Source organism: Aphelocoma coerulescens, assembly GCF_041296385.1.
Source record: "Aphelocoma coerulescens isolate FSJ_1873_10779 chromosome W unlocalized genomic scaffold, UR_Acoe_1.0 ChrW_unloc_scaf_1, whole genome shotgun sequence".
NCBI classification, from domain to species: domain Eukaryota; kingdom Metazoa; phylum Chordata; class Aves; order Passeriformes; family Corvidae; genus Aphelocoma; species Aphelocoma coerulescens.
In genome coordinates, this window is record NW_027184080.1 from 6,904,602 (window position 1) to 6,919,372 (window position 14,771).

Here is a 14,771-nt window from a genome sequence, read left to right on the forward strand (position 1 = left end):
GAGGAAGAGCAGACCCCTTCTACTACAGGATCACTGCTTCAGAGGACTGCAGCCACCAGAAATGCCTGCATATCACTGATTGATGAGTGTCACTGTTCGCACATAGCTGTGTATATATATATATATATGTATTAATGTGTGTGTGTTTAATTAGAATATATTAGTTTGGGCATTGAGCGAACGATATGGGATAAGGGGTGGAATGTCTTGGGGTGACTTTATGATGTGTATCCCATATCGGTGCCCTACGCACAGAAATTAATTCTTGTGCCTTTCTATGCCTTTAAACTGAGCCTGAGAGAGGGAAGGGAAAACTGAGCAAAACTTTCTCAAAGCAGTTTGCAGCTTGTTCAAGGTCACATATAGATAGGGACTTTTTCTTCAGCTGCGTCCGGGAAGCGAGGAAGCACCCGGCTTGCTGCTTCTCAGTCAGCTTTTGGCCAGTTGTTCAGTTTCTTTTTCACCGGAGAGAGACTGAGAGTTGAACTTTGCTTTCCCTTCCCTGGAATTTCGGATTTTCTCCCTTTTCTACTGGGCTGCTTCAGCATCAGAGCACATCGGGAGGACTTTTCACCGGGCACAGAGGACCTGGCCCTGAGCCAAGCCCCAGCTCTGAGGAGACCAAAGGGAGGACTCTAAGACTTTCCCAGGTTTTTCCTCCACAGCAAAAGATTTTATTATTTAGCATTATTTTCCTTTTCCCATGTGTTTGTTAAATAAATATCTTTTATCTCCTTCACTTTCCTTCGAGGAAAATTTATTTTTTCCCGAAGCTGGTCGGGAAGGGGTGGTGACCTGCCTTCTCTCAGAGGAGATATTTCTAAATTTGGCCAAACCGGAACAAGGGGCAGGCTGGGCTCAATGCAATGTGCTTGGCATGAAGTCAGGGCCTCCTGGACTCTGATGATGGAATATCGGGCTTCTGGTATGAGGGCGCGTGGAGAGTCCAGGTCCCTGCCGCCGTGGAGAAGATTGAAGAGGGGAGTGAGGTCCTCCATTGTAATCCCTGGCTGGGGAGGGACGTACCCAATTGATGGATCCGCACAACTTGTGTACGTCTCTTAGGGTGTTTGGGTCCTCTTGGATGGCGAGTTGCTGGGGTGCAATGGTCCTTTCACGGATCTGGAGTCCAAGGTAAGTCCATGGGCTGATATACTGCACTTTGTCCTCACGAATCTCGATCCCTGCTTCCTCTATGGCTTTGATAGTCCTCTTAACAGTAATGTCCAAATAAGTTTTTTCTGAAGCACAGATCAGAATATCATCCATATAGTGGTTGATGATTGCGTCTGGGAACAGACTCCAGATGGTGTGGAGATACAGCTTTTTTTACCGGCTAGGCTCATAGTTCAATGCCTTAGAAAGCCTTGGGCAGCCTAGAGAGGTAGCACAGGCAATCTAGCATTTCAGTAGCTCTAAAAGCAGCAAATAGTAGCTGCAAAACTGATACCACCAGCAGAAGCAAAGAGGGAGAAATATAGCTTTTGGTTGCCAATTCCTGCAATTAGAAGCTTTCAAATAGAGACAGAGAAAAGATGTTCGCAGAAAGGGATGCAAGCCAAAGAGGGCGGGCCCCCTCTTGATCCTTTCTTTTATTCGGAGAAGGGGAAAGGGGAGGACTGGGGGCAGACCCAGGGTGACCGGCCAATCAGACACTGCTAAAGAGTTTGAGTTACATTTGGTTTTGCCTGCGCTTGGAACAAAGGAGTTCAGAACACATGGCAGAGACAAGTCCTGGCTTGTCTTGGGGAGGGGGAAGGGAAACTCGGAACAGGCAGCAACAGGATGGGGGACAGAACATGGGCAACATACCACTGACATATAGTCAGGCTGTTGTTCATGCCTTGGGGAAGGACAAGCCAGTGTTACCTTTTGAGTGGGGCCTTTCTGTTGAGGGAGGGGAAGGAGAAGGAAAACCAGGGGCATCCTGAGGGTGGAGTGGGATGTTGAAGAAGCAGTCTTTTATATCTATGATGGCAAGCATCCAGTCTCTGGGCAGCATCGATGGTGAGGGCACGCAGGGCTGGAGGGGACCCATGTCTTCAATGACTTCATTGATCTTGTGGAGATTGTGGAGGAGCCTCCACCTGTCCTTGCCGGGCTTTTTCTGCACAAAGACGGGGAGTTCCAAGGGCTGGTGGTCTCAATGATGTGACCCTTGGCAAGTTGTTCCTCCATGAGGGCTTCCAGAGCACACAACTTTGCCTTGGAAAGGGGCCACTGCTTGATCCACACTGGGTCCTTTCGTTTCCAGGTGAGCCGAGGGATGGAAGGTAGCATGCGCCTCTCAGTGGCCCCAGTTAGAAATCCTTACTGCGGATGTGTAAGGAAGCCCCCCATTGGGTCAAGAGGTCCCTGCCCCATAAGGTGATGGGGGCCCTCACCACAAATGGCCAGATGGTCTCTATCTTGCCTTCAGGGCCTTCAACGATGACATTCCACTTGCTCCGCATAGACACTGTGGCTCCACCAATCCCAGAAATCACACCTGCCACCAGCTGCAGTTCCCAGTTCGCTGGCCACTTGGAGCAGGCGATGATGGTCACGTGTGCGCCAGTGTCTAGCATCCCTGGTCAGTAGATCTGCTCCCCCTTACCGAGCAGGCCGCACTCGATGGTAGGCTTATTTGAGCCCACAACTTGTACCCACATTATGGTTGGATTGAGTGGAGCCTGTTCTGGGCAGTCCTGTGGAAGCAAAAAGGCTTGTGCAATCGGTGTTCCCTGTGAAAGGAAAAAGGGTGTGTCTGTGCAGCAAAGCTGGACAAAGATCTCTTGTCCAGGGTGTACTGTTTGTATTTCCAGTAATACAGAAATTTGTTCTGGACCATGAAAAGTGTCACCTAGGATGAGAATGTCCCATGGACCGTTTTGCGGTCCGTACTTCCCTGTGGGGATATGGTAAAAACACTCATCTGTAAAGTCAATGGACAGCACGGTTACCAGCTGGGTCCGGGTTCCCATCTGTAACGCTCCGTGTGACGGGTCTCTTTCATGTGCGCTGGGATCTCCGGGGATGATGGTGCCTTCCGAGATCCACCTGCTTGCTCCTGACACTTGGTGGTGGACTTTGCATACTGGTTGAAGTGATACGGCTTTTGATTTGTTGTCAAAGAGCAGGGCCGTCCCGCGCTCCGCTGGGAATCTCCTGGGTGCTGTTGGTATTGCTGCTGTCTCTGAGGCCTTTGGTAGCTGGTGCGACGGTCCTGGGTGGGTGACTTTTCTGGGCAGTCTTTTATAAAGTGTCCAAATTCTCCTCAATTGAAACAGCAGGCATTATCTTTCGAAGCCACCACTGCAAATGCACCAGATACCCCTTCTGCAATGCCCTTTGCAACTGCTTGGGCAACTGCGTTTTTGGTGGATGTATGGCGTGTGCAGCCTTCCGCCATTTGCTCTGTGGTGGGTTCCATGTCCAGGGGTAAAGCCCTTAGGATAGCCTTACATTGTTCATTAGCATTTGCCATAGCAAGTTTACTCAAAAGTTCCTTTCGTCCCTCTGGACTTTCTATTTGTTTTTCAAGGACTACCTTTAACCTGCCCACGAATTTAATAAAACTCTCGTCCCCTCCTTGTTTGATGTTAGAAAAATGTTGTGTGGGTATCGAGTCATCAGGGGTAAGAAGCAGTGATGTTTTTGCTGCAATGGATATATCCTGCAGTGCAGCTTCAGGTATAGTGTTTGTTTGGTCTGAGGGTTTTTGAAGTTCACCTTCTCCGGCTAATTGCTCAACGGTCAAATTTGGCCGACCCGCATCTTTGGAATAGGAGTCAGATAATGTTTTTAAATGTCTTTTCCAAAGCCTCTCCCATAGCATATATTCTGCCGGGGTAAGGAGGCAGTTAACAATGTTTTTGATATTGTGCGGGACGAGAGTGTAGGCGGAGAAAGTGGCTTCTAATAAGTTTCTAAAAAAATGGGATCCCGGCCCGTGTTCCTTAGCGATCTTGCAAAGCTCTTTGATTTCTCTGTAGGGGATTGGCTCCCATAGTCTTATATTTGTGGGTCCCCCCCTCCTCCCTTTCGTAAAAACGACTGGGAAGGCTGAAATCTTTTGGGCTAATTCCCAATCTCCCTCCCGGGTGGCTTCTCTCCGTGTTTGCGTCCAGCGATCGTCGGGCTCTGAGTCAGAGTCCGCGGTGCTGCTGTTATCCTCTGAAAAGGAGAAGAGGTGCTTCCTAAGGCTAGCCGTGGCAGCCTGGAGCTGAACGGCAGGGAGAAAAGCGCGGCAGCTTTTGGATGCCGGCACCGCCCGAGCCAGGCTGGGGGCGGGAGTCGCGGGGGACCGGGAGTGCCGTGCCGGAGCGCGGTGCGCGTCCCGGCCGCGGGAAGGCGGTGAGGAGGCGGCAGCCACAGGGTTGTGTATCGTGGGGCAACTACAGATCAAGGTACCGCCGCTGCTGCTTTTGCAAGGCTGTTTGAAGTCAGCGGCAGCAGCTGGAAGCGGTTGTGGGGAAGGTGCCGAGGCAGTATGGTTTAAAGCAAAAACTACGGGAGCGGAGTCAGAGAGGGAAACGGGACCCGGGGTCCCCTTCCTTGAGAGCGGGAGGCTGGGGGGTAGGGAGGTTTGAGGCAACGAAACCGGTAAAACGGGTTTGTATGGAGGAGCAGGAGTTGTGCCATTAGCAAGTGAAAGGGAGGGAGGATGGCTGATAAGAGACACTGAGGTACTGCTCGCTGCTGAGGCGCCGGCATGAGTGGGGGGGTTGTACGGAAAGCAAGGGTTTCTCGGTAGAAGCGGTTGCATCACAAAACACTCGCAGGGGCGCTGGAATGCGCGAAAAGGGGGGGGGGGGGGGGGGGGATGGCAGGGGGATGGGGGAGCGGGGCGTGCAGGGGCGCGCCCACAGCCAGGCGAGCGGCAGCGGGCGGCGGCGGCGGGGGGGGTGATACTGTGGGGGAAGAGACGGTTAGATAACTGGGACTAGGGGATCGGGTTGGGGGGTGGGGAGAGGCTCCAAGGCAACTTGGCCAGAGTCGCTTTGGCGGGGGGGGGGCGAGACAATCGGAAGGCGTCAGGGTGTCCATAGCAACCCTGCTCCGTACAGAAACGTCCGCCTTCCGATTCCGTCTCAGGCGGAGAGGCGGGCTTGGGAGCACAGGGAGGGGAAGAAGGGGGGGGGGGGGAGGTTTTTGACTGGGGATTTCCCGACATTCCCGAAATACTACAGTTTTTTTCTACTAACTTAAAAATAATATGAAATAAAGGGATAAACTGAGAAACGGAAAGATCACCAGAAGTTTGAAAGGAGTAGATTTTTTCCCGACGAGGTCCCAAAAGGAAGTAGAGAGAATAGAGTCCCCGTTTATATCAGGAAGATGCTTAAAGATCCAAATAATAAAGAACTTGAGTTTCCTTTTAGAAAGATTCCCCTTAGAAAACTTAAAATTACTAGCAAGAAGGGTTTTTAGAACTTGGGAATAAAGGTCTCTCTCAGGTTGGGTAAGGCTAGGTTTTCCTAGCCTGTGTCCCATCCTGGTGGTCCCACTCCCTAGCCCAGCAGAAAAAAAGAGAAAAAAAAGCAAAAAGACCGGAAAATTTAGAAGCACGAAGGAAAACCCCAATTTTTAACTTACAATTCTTTCTCCAGGCATGGGGGCAGACCATAGGGTCAAAATAAAACCTGCTGGGAAGGTGGTTCAGCCTGTAGATCGATCCTCATGGAGTTTCTTCTCCGAGATGGTAGGCGAAGGTCTCGACCTGTCTCCTTGGATAGCCTCTGCTAGAACGCAAGGGGGTATCCTTAGAGAAGTGACGATTCCGATGGCGGCTTCAGTCCCGCAGCAGCTGTGCGGGAGACGCTCTTCTCCAGGGATTCCAGCATAGGAGTCCAAGCAGTTCGGCACGCCACTTATCGCTTTCAGGGGTCTGGTGGACAACCCGGTATGTTGCGACCTTCCTAGAGAAAGCGTCCTGCCAGGGAAAGGCTTTTCCAGAGGCTTTAGCAATTTCCCTGAGCGACAGGTGATTTCAGCAAGTGTAGCAACTCCTCTGCTACAAGTGATATCAGCTCTTGTGATTCAGGTCTTTGTGAAATCACCCCGGCAGAACTTGGGGATAGAGAGACAGGAGCCTCGTATAGCAGTTCCACAGAGGTAGCTTTATTGTCCAGCAGCCCGTGTGAAAGGAAGGCCAGGGACAAGAACTCCCTGTCATCAGGGGTTGGAGCAGAGGTTATATGGGGAAGGCAGGGGGTGGAGTAGAAACCAATTAGCCAACTGGGTACAAGCTATTACCAAAAAGAAGCAAGGCATGTTGAGAGTGTCTCTTTTTGTCACCATGACCCAGAGGAAGGTTGCTTATCTCTGGGGAGAGTCTTTTGGCCCTCAGGCCTCTCTCCTCCAAGGGAGTAGTGCTGGTTTGGCCAAATTTAGAAATATATCCTCTGAGAGAAGGCAGGTTACAACCATCCCTCCCCCACCAGGTTCGGGAAAAAAGAAACTTTTTCCTTGAAGGAAAGCGAAAGAGATAAAAACAATTTATTTAACAAACACACGGGAAAAGGATAATAATGCTAAATAATAAAACCTCTCGCTCTGCTGAGAGAAACCTGGAAAATTTCAGAGTCCTTCTGTAGATCTCTCTCTCCCCCTCCTTGGAGCTGGGATGGGGTTGTGGGCCCACCTCCAGGGCCAAGGCTGCGGTGGAAAGTCCTCCCGATGTATTCTGATGTTGAAACCGTCCAGCAGAGAAAAAAAGGAAAAAAAACCAAAGACCCAGGAAAACTAAAGTTCAACTCTCCATCTCTCTCCAGAGAAAGAAAAAGGAGCTAAAACCTGGCCAAAAGCAAGCAGGCAGCCTTCCCCACTCTCGCCCTGCTGCCGCAGCTGAACACAGAGCCATCTCCATCTCTATGTCCTTGAAAACGCGAAAACAAACTGCTTAGAAAGTTCCCTTGGTTTTGTCTCTGCCCCCTCTCAGGCTCAGTTTAAAGGCATAGAAAGGCACAAAATTAATTTCTGGGCATGGAGCAGCAATAGGGGATACACATCACAAAGTCACTCCAAGACAGGAGTGCAGAGGACTCCTGCGCCAAGGGCTCATAGCCCTACACAGTGCATGTCAGAGGTCTGTTAGGAAAGACCGTTTGGATAAATTCTACCTCAAGTGCAGACAAACCCATCCGTGGGGTTGTCTTTGCTCAGGGACCTGATTGCACATGGTGGGTAATGCAGAAAGATGGAACAATACCTTGTCTACCACAGGGGGATCTGACTGTTGGGTGAAAACCATTTGTAATGTGAAATGCCTGTTTACCACTGCTTGCTGAGTGTCACTGTCACTGTTCGTACATAGCTGTGTATATATATATGTATGTATTAATGTGTGTGTGTATAATTAGAATATATTGATGCCATAATGATTTTTTGCCTTTTCTTTTATACCCCTTTTATATACCTTTTTATAGCTTTTTGTATTCTTAGTGTTGTGTTAGCCTACATTCTTAGACTTATTTTGTTAAGTTAGGAAGGAGACTAAACATCTCAGAAAGCCCCAGGCACCAAGATCCTCTCCAGAACACATTTTGTAAACTAAGAACCATCCAGGGGGAAGGTTCCTCGGGGAGGGGGGCTCACTCGAGCCTCTCATTGGGGAATCTTTGATAGATATGCTAATTACTAAGACCGATAATGTTATACCCGATCTATTGTGTGTGTGCATTGCGGTGTGCATTTCGGCGCATTCCACCTGGACATGGTGCACCTAAGTGTGGGGTGTGGGGTATGCCCAGCCCCTGCCCTGGAGGGATCTCTGCTAAGAGATTTCGCAATCGCCCAGCAGGACTCCCGGGAAAAGCAACCACTTCTTTGGTCACGGTGAGAAAAGACAGACCCACAGTCCTCTAGGAGACCCTATGCAGATCCTTCGTAACCCATTGGCCTTCACCCATCCCCTGTATCCCTATAAAAGCAAGCCCTCTGGCCCTGTGGGATTTAGAGAGAGCTCTCATCCCTGGCTTTCCCCTTTGCTTAAGTACGGACCAACAATAAAGCTACCTTCCGTGTGGAACCAGACACACGAGCCTCTCGTCTCTCTCTGGTCTGGCTTGGCCCGGACACTGCCCTGCAGAGCTGAGCTGAAATCACGAGCTGATAATCACTAAAGAGCTGACAGCCTCTGCAAGGGCCCTCCTGCCAGCAGCTGAGGGAAGACACCGGGCCTCGGGAAGGCGATTCCTTTTGGGACCATGTATCTGGACCAGTCACTTCTTCATGGGTCAGAGCTACTGACCCCATCACCAGCTGTAATACCTAAGGATCCTTAAAATAAATACTGAGGTAAAACCCCTTTTTCCCTTCTAACCGTGTTTGATTCTTGATTTTAAGACCAGGAAAAGGCATCAATACTACGCTCCTCTGCGTTCTGCTGCTGCAGCGAGAAGCGCAGAGGAAGCACCCTTCTTGCTTTTCAGCCAGCTTTCGGCTCCTTTTCTTCAGAGGGAGACAGAGAGTTGAACATTGTTTTCCTGGGACTTCGGTTTTTCCCCTCTTCTCTTCTGGACTGTTTCAACATCAGAACACATCAGGAGAATTTTCCACCGAGGCCCCTGAGGTGGGCCCACATCGACCCAGCTCCAAGGAGGAGGAGAGAGACCACACCTACAGAAGGACTCTGAAATTTTCCCAGGTTTCTCTCCACAGCGAGAGGTTTTATTATTTAGCATTATTATCCTTTTCCTCTGTGTTTGTTAAATAAATAGTTTTTTATCTTTCACTTTCCTCCAAGGATCTTTTTTTTTTCCCGAACATGGTGGGGGAGTGCTGGTTGTAACCTGCCATCTATCAGAGGATATTTTCCTCCAAATTTGTCCAAACTGGCACAGTGGCTCTGATGGCCTGGCACATCAGAAGCACAAAAATACGAAGATTTGATTGCCACTGGTTCATAATGTACCTTGATACCATAAGGACATGGGGGGGGGGGGGGGCAGAACCTGTTTCCATTGCTGGGGTGACAGGGAGGTCTCAATAGTTGACTACTGGAAACTGAAGTGAACTTGACTGGGAAGGAGTGGAAAAAACAATCCATCGTGACTGGTCCAGAGACCCCGTGTATCATTGGCATAGATTAGCTCAGGAGCAGGTATTTCAAAGACCCAAAAGGACATTGGTGGGCTTTTGGGATAGCTGCTGTTGAGACAGAAGACACTAGACAGTTGAATACCTTGCCGGGTGTAGCAGGGCATTTCACCCCCACAAGAGCTTATCTGTTGCTTGTTAACGGGTGAAATAACTCAAACAGGACAAGCTGTCTTTTACTGAGTTATTTTGGCATCATGGAATTAATGCCTCCAGCTGACAATAAACATCTTGCTGTGGAAGTGAGATCTTGTAGTGGTTTGGCCCAAAATACTCATTACTGTTTATCTTCTGTGAGATAAGAATTACGAGAAATGCAAAGCAGGTGCCAAACTTGAAATAATATAAAGAAGTTTATTGACAGACCTAAAAGAAGCGAAAAAAAAATCATACCACACCTTCAGAACACTTCTCCTCCCCCCACCTTTCTCCCTTCTCCCACTGACAGTGTAAAAAGACAACCCTTGAGATCTTCAGTCTGTTTACCACTTCCATAATAACCTTGTTCAGTCCATTCAGGAAGAGGAGTCTCTTCTTGCCCATGCTATGAAAACATTATCACAATGAGACAGCGGCCCGGGTTGGTTCTCTGCTCGCATGTGAGTCCCCTCCCCCAGACTTGCAGCTTTTCCCACAACTGCTTTCGAGGGTCCACTCTTGAAATTACTGGGGTAAAATTTTAAGGTTGAGCCATTCAGAAACAAAAGTTCTCTTCATCCATCTCTGGGAACATTTCATCTCTAAGAACAGAGGCCCTTCTCCTTCCCTGGGAGCAAAGGGTCTTCCTCATCTTCATCTTTAGGACTATCTCTGTTGCTGCCTGTTCTGAGCTTCCCCTCCCCCTCCCAAAGACACTTGTTCCTGCCCATGTGCTCCGAGCTCCTTTGTTCTAAGCGCGGGCAAAACCAAATGTAACTCAAACTCTTTAGCAGTGTCTGATTGGCCGGTCACCCCGGGTCCGCCCCCAGTCCTCCCCTTTCCCCTTCTCCGAATAAAAGATGGTTGAGGGAGGCCCCACCCACTCTGTCAGCTCAGCTACCTTCCTGTGAACATCTCTGGTTGTCTGTCACATTTTGAAAGCTTCTAACTGCAGGAAATTGAGCGGGCAGGGAGCTATATTTCTGCCTCTTTGCTTTTGCTGATGGTATTTGCTTTGCAGCTGATACAGGTACCGATTTTAGAGCTACTAAAGTGCTAGATTGCCCGTGCTACCTCTCTAGGCTGCTCGAGGCTTTCTAAGGCATTGAAATACAAGCGCTAGCTGGTATAAAGCTGAAAAGATACCTTCCACATATCTCTGGGACCATCTCTAGGAAGTGAGGTTTTCTCCTTTGCCATTTGGAGCAAAAGTCCTCATCGCTTCCATCCCTCCCTGTTCGAACTTCTCATGAAATTACAGCTGCGTCAGCATCTGCCTATCTCAGCGCAGGTGCTTTTGCTTACGAGCTGAACACTCCACCCCCCATGCCTTCATGAAATTACAATGAGTACTCTGATATATCTTAGCTTCACAACAGAATTTCAGCTTTAAGCATCTCCTCTTTCTCTTCCCTCAGGTTTTCAGCTCTTCATAGCACTAAAACATTTAATCTCACCTAGGCCTTGCAGCAGGAATGTCGCTTATCACTGTTGGTCACATGACCTATGCCAGACAGCAGTGGGCAGCTTTAGCTGAATCTTGGCCACACTGGCGAGGGGGGGAGCAGGGCAGCTCCAGCTGCCCACAGCAGGGCTGGGGGGGGGGGGGGGGTGTGTTCCGTGGATGGAATAGGGCCCATCAGCTCCAGAATGGCCGTGGCCCGGCCCAGCCTGGCCCAAGCAGGGCCTGGGCCAGGCCCACTGGCCCTCGCACGGGGCCTGCAGCCACCTGTCCCAGCACCGGAAACGAGAAAGAGCTGGGGGGGGGGGTGGGTTTGTCTATTCTTAAGTGTGGATCACAGAGGCGGTCACAACTTTAAGTGCCTTAAAGAATTGTCCATATTCAAACTGGTCATCTGATAGGTTCTGTCAGGTCACAGAGGAAGCTGTAAGCACCCCTTTGCACGAACATCACTTCCGGGACTATGCTTGCTAACCCATGACAGATCTGAAAAGAAAAGATGGATTTCTCACTGACAGACACCTCAGTTTGCAAACTATAAAAGTTACACCAAGCTTTCCAAAGCAGAAATCGTCTGCACATTCCCTGGGAATGTGTGGAGTTTCTTCCCAAAGTGGGGATGCCTATTTTGTGGTTACTTCTCAGAGGCTGAGTGAAAGCACTCTGTGTACACTATCATCATTTCAGTATTAAGTTATGTTTGACACATAATCAATACTATTTCTTTGCTAGCTATAATATAGGTACCTTGATATCATGCACTGTTTTGTGTAATCTACTAGTAGTTTTTTTTGGTTTATACTGTGTAGTAAGTAACTCTGATTAAGATCTTTTGTCTGTTATCTCCTGTCTGTTCAATAAATAACTAATTTTATAAATAGACCTGATCTGCCATCCTTCGAACTTGCATTCCAGAGTGATTTCTTAAATTTAAGCTGTTGCCAAAAAACTGAAGCTAAGGCCGGGCTTTTCTGAAGCTCCCACTTGTCTCGTGACACCTGGTCTTTCAGATGACCCTTCTGCTGTAGGACTCCTGAGGGTTGAAGAACAGCAGGTACCAATTGCTACTGCAACAGTCCATCATCAGCAATACCGTGTGAACCAAGACTCTGTGATTCCCATCCATAAGATGATCTGTAAACTAGAGAACCAATGAGCAGTTAGCAAGACTCATTCACCCTTCAGTAGCCCTACATGGCCTGTGCATAAGTCTAATGGATGGTGGAGACTGACAGTGGACTATTGTGGCCTGAACGAAGTCACACCATCACTGAGTGCCACTGTGCCAGACATGCTGAAACTTCAGTATGAACTGGAGTCCAAGGCAGCCAAATGGAGCCACCACTGACATTGCTAATACCTTTTTCTCCATTCCTCTAGCAGCAGAGTGCAGACCACAGTTTGCTTTCATCTGGAGAGGCATCCAATACACCTGGAACAGACTGTTGCGGCGGGGGGAGGGAAGCACAGCCCCACCATTTGCCATGGACTGATCCAGACTGCACTGGAAAAGGGTGAGGCTCCAGAACACTTGCTGTACATTGATGACATCATTGTATGGGGGAACACGGCAGAGGAAGTTTTGAGAAAGGGGAGAAGATAATCCAGATTCCCCTGAAAGTGTATTTTGCCATTAAACAAAGTAAGGTCAAGGGACCTGCCCAGAAAATTCAGTTTCTAGGGGTGAAGTGGCAAGACGGATGCTGACAGATACCAACAGAGGTGATTAATAAGATAGCTGCTATGTCCCCACCGACCAGCAAGAAGGAAATACAGGCTTTCCTAATTGCTGTGGGTTTTTGGAGGATGCATATCCCAGCATATTGTCCAATTGTAAGCCCTCTCTATTTTGTGACATGGAAGAAAAATTATTTCAAGTGAGGCCCTGAACAACAGCAAGCCTTTGAACAGATCAAACAAGGGATTGCTCATGAAGTAGCCCTTGGGCCAGTAAGGACAGGACAGGATGTGAAGAATGTGGTCTACACCACAGCCAGGGAGAATGGTCCTTCCTGGAGCCTCTGGCACAAAGTACCTGGAGAGACTCGTGGATGACTTTTGGGGTTCTGGAGTCAGGGATACAAAGGATCTGAGGCCAGCTACACCTCAGCTGAAAAAGAGATCCTGGCAGCTTATGAAGGGGTTTGAGCCACTTCAGAAATGACTGGCACTGAAGCACAGCTCCTTCTACCAGTGCTGGGCTGGATGTTTAATGGGAAAGTCCCTGCCACACATTATGCCACTGATGTGTCGTGGAGTAAGTGGGTCGCTGTAATTACACGGCAAGCTCAGATAGGAAATCCCAATTGCCCTGGGATCTTGGAAATCATCACAAACTGGCCTGAAGGTGAGAATTTTGGACTATCATTGAAAGAGGAGCAGGTGACATGTGGACGTAATGTTACTACTCTGTCATGGGAACTAGAGGTGCTCTTGTCAAATTCTAGTATTTGTGTAGAAGCATAATGGACTTGGAAGTCCACTATAGGAGTAGGCAGTGTTACAATCTGTAATGATACAATTGAAGTGAACACTGCTAACACCCAGAAAGGTGGGTATATAAGGTATACAATGTTAGGACCCTGGCCAGTCCCAGAGGGTACCAGATGTTATTGTGTTTGTGGACATAAAGCCTTCAAAGTTTTATCCTTTGTATGGTCAGAAAAATGCATGTTAGGATCAGGAGTACTGGCCATACCATTTTCCTCTAGTTTGTGGCTCAGAACTTTTTTACACCACATGGAAAGAAATGTAGATAAACCTTAAATTAACTGATCAACTGCATTTCGTTCTTTTGCATGATGGTTTATACCATGGCTAGGAGTAAGTGAATTAGAGAAGGAGATAGTTAATATTGCAGCTACAATAGCAAGGATGGCAAATAATACAGTTGATGCAATCCCCGCAGTCCAGGAAGAAATAAGTTATCTGGTGTAGCTCTTCGGAACCGTATGGCTTTGGATGTTTACTAGCTTTCCAGGGAAGAGTATGTGCCCTCATAAACACTAGTTGTTGCATTTATGCAGATAAGTCATGATGAACTTCAACAGATATGAATGATGTTTGGGAACAAATAAGATCATTACATAAGATACAGCAAGATGATAACTCTATGAGTTTCCAAGAGGTTTGGACTTGGCTCATATCCTAAACATACAGACAAAAAGGGTGCCTGGAGGCCAAGAGAATGAATCAGAAGAAGACCCCAGACTCCACAAACAGGACTGAATAAGCAGAAGTGCCATCAGGAAATCAGGTGACTTATAGAGACTATAAAATCCTGTAACAATCAACAAGCAGGGTACCTCTTCGGAGGGACCTGGCATGAGCTGTAACTATTATATATTAAACACGGTAGAAGAAGGAACCCTGTTAGGTTCTTTTATTAAAGTGGAACCTAGGAATAAGCACTGTTGGGGTGGCATCTGCATAATTCCTACAACAAAAGGCTACATAATAGGGTGACTATATCATGACAGCATTGCTTTAAAAAGTGTTGGCGGCATCCAAATTTTTGGCCAGCAGGTCACTTATCCATTGGAACTCAAATGTTTCAGAGAAAATACTGTCTTTGTTTTCTGTTTCCAAGACAATAAGACAAGAAGGACACCACACCACAGCAGATGAATGTGCCCTGAAGGAAGCTGTGACCTTGTGGAGAGGAGCCCACACCAGGACAGGTTTTCTGGCAGGACCTGTGGCTCCATGGGGGAGCCACACTGGAGCAGTCTGTTCCTGAAGGACTGCACCCTGTGGAAAGGGACCCACACTGGAGGAGTTTGTGAAGAACTGCAGCCTGTGGGAAAGACAACATTGGAGAAATTATTGGAGGACTGTGTCCAATGGGTGCGACCCCACACTGAAGCAGGGGAAGAGCAGGAGGAGAAAGGAGCAGTAAGCACAACATGTGCTGAACTGACTGCATCCTCCATTCCCTGTCCCCCTGCCCTGCTTGGGGGGGGGAGGAAGGAGAAGAGTCCGGATTAAAGTTGATCCCAGGAAGGAGCGAAGTTTGGGAAAAATATGTTTTAAGATGATATTTTTATTTCTTGTTATCCTAACTCTGATTTTAATTGGCAATAAATTCAAT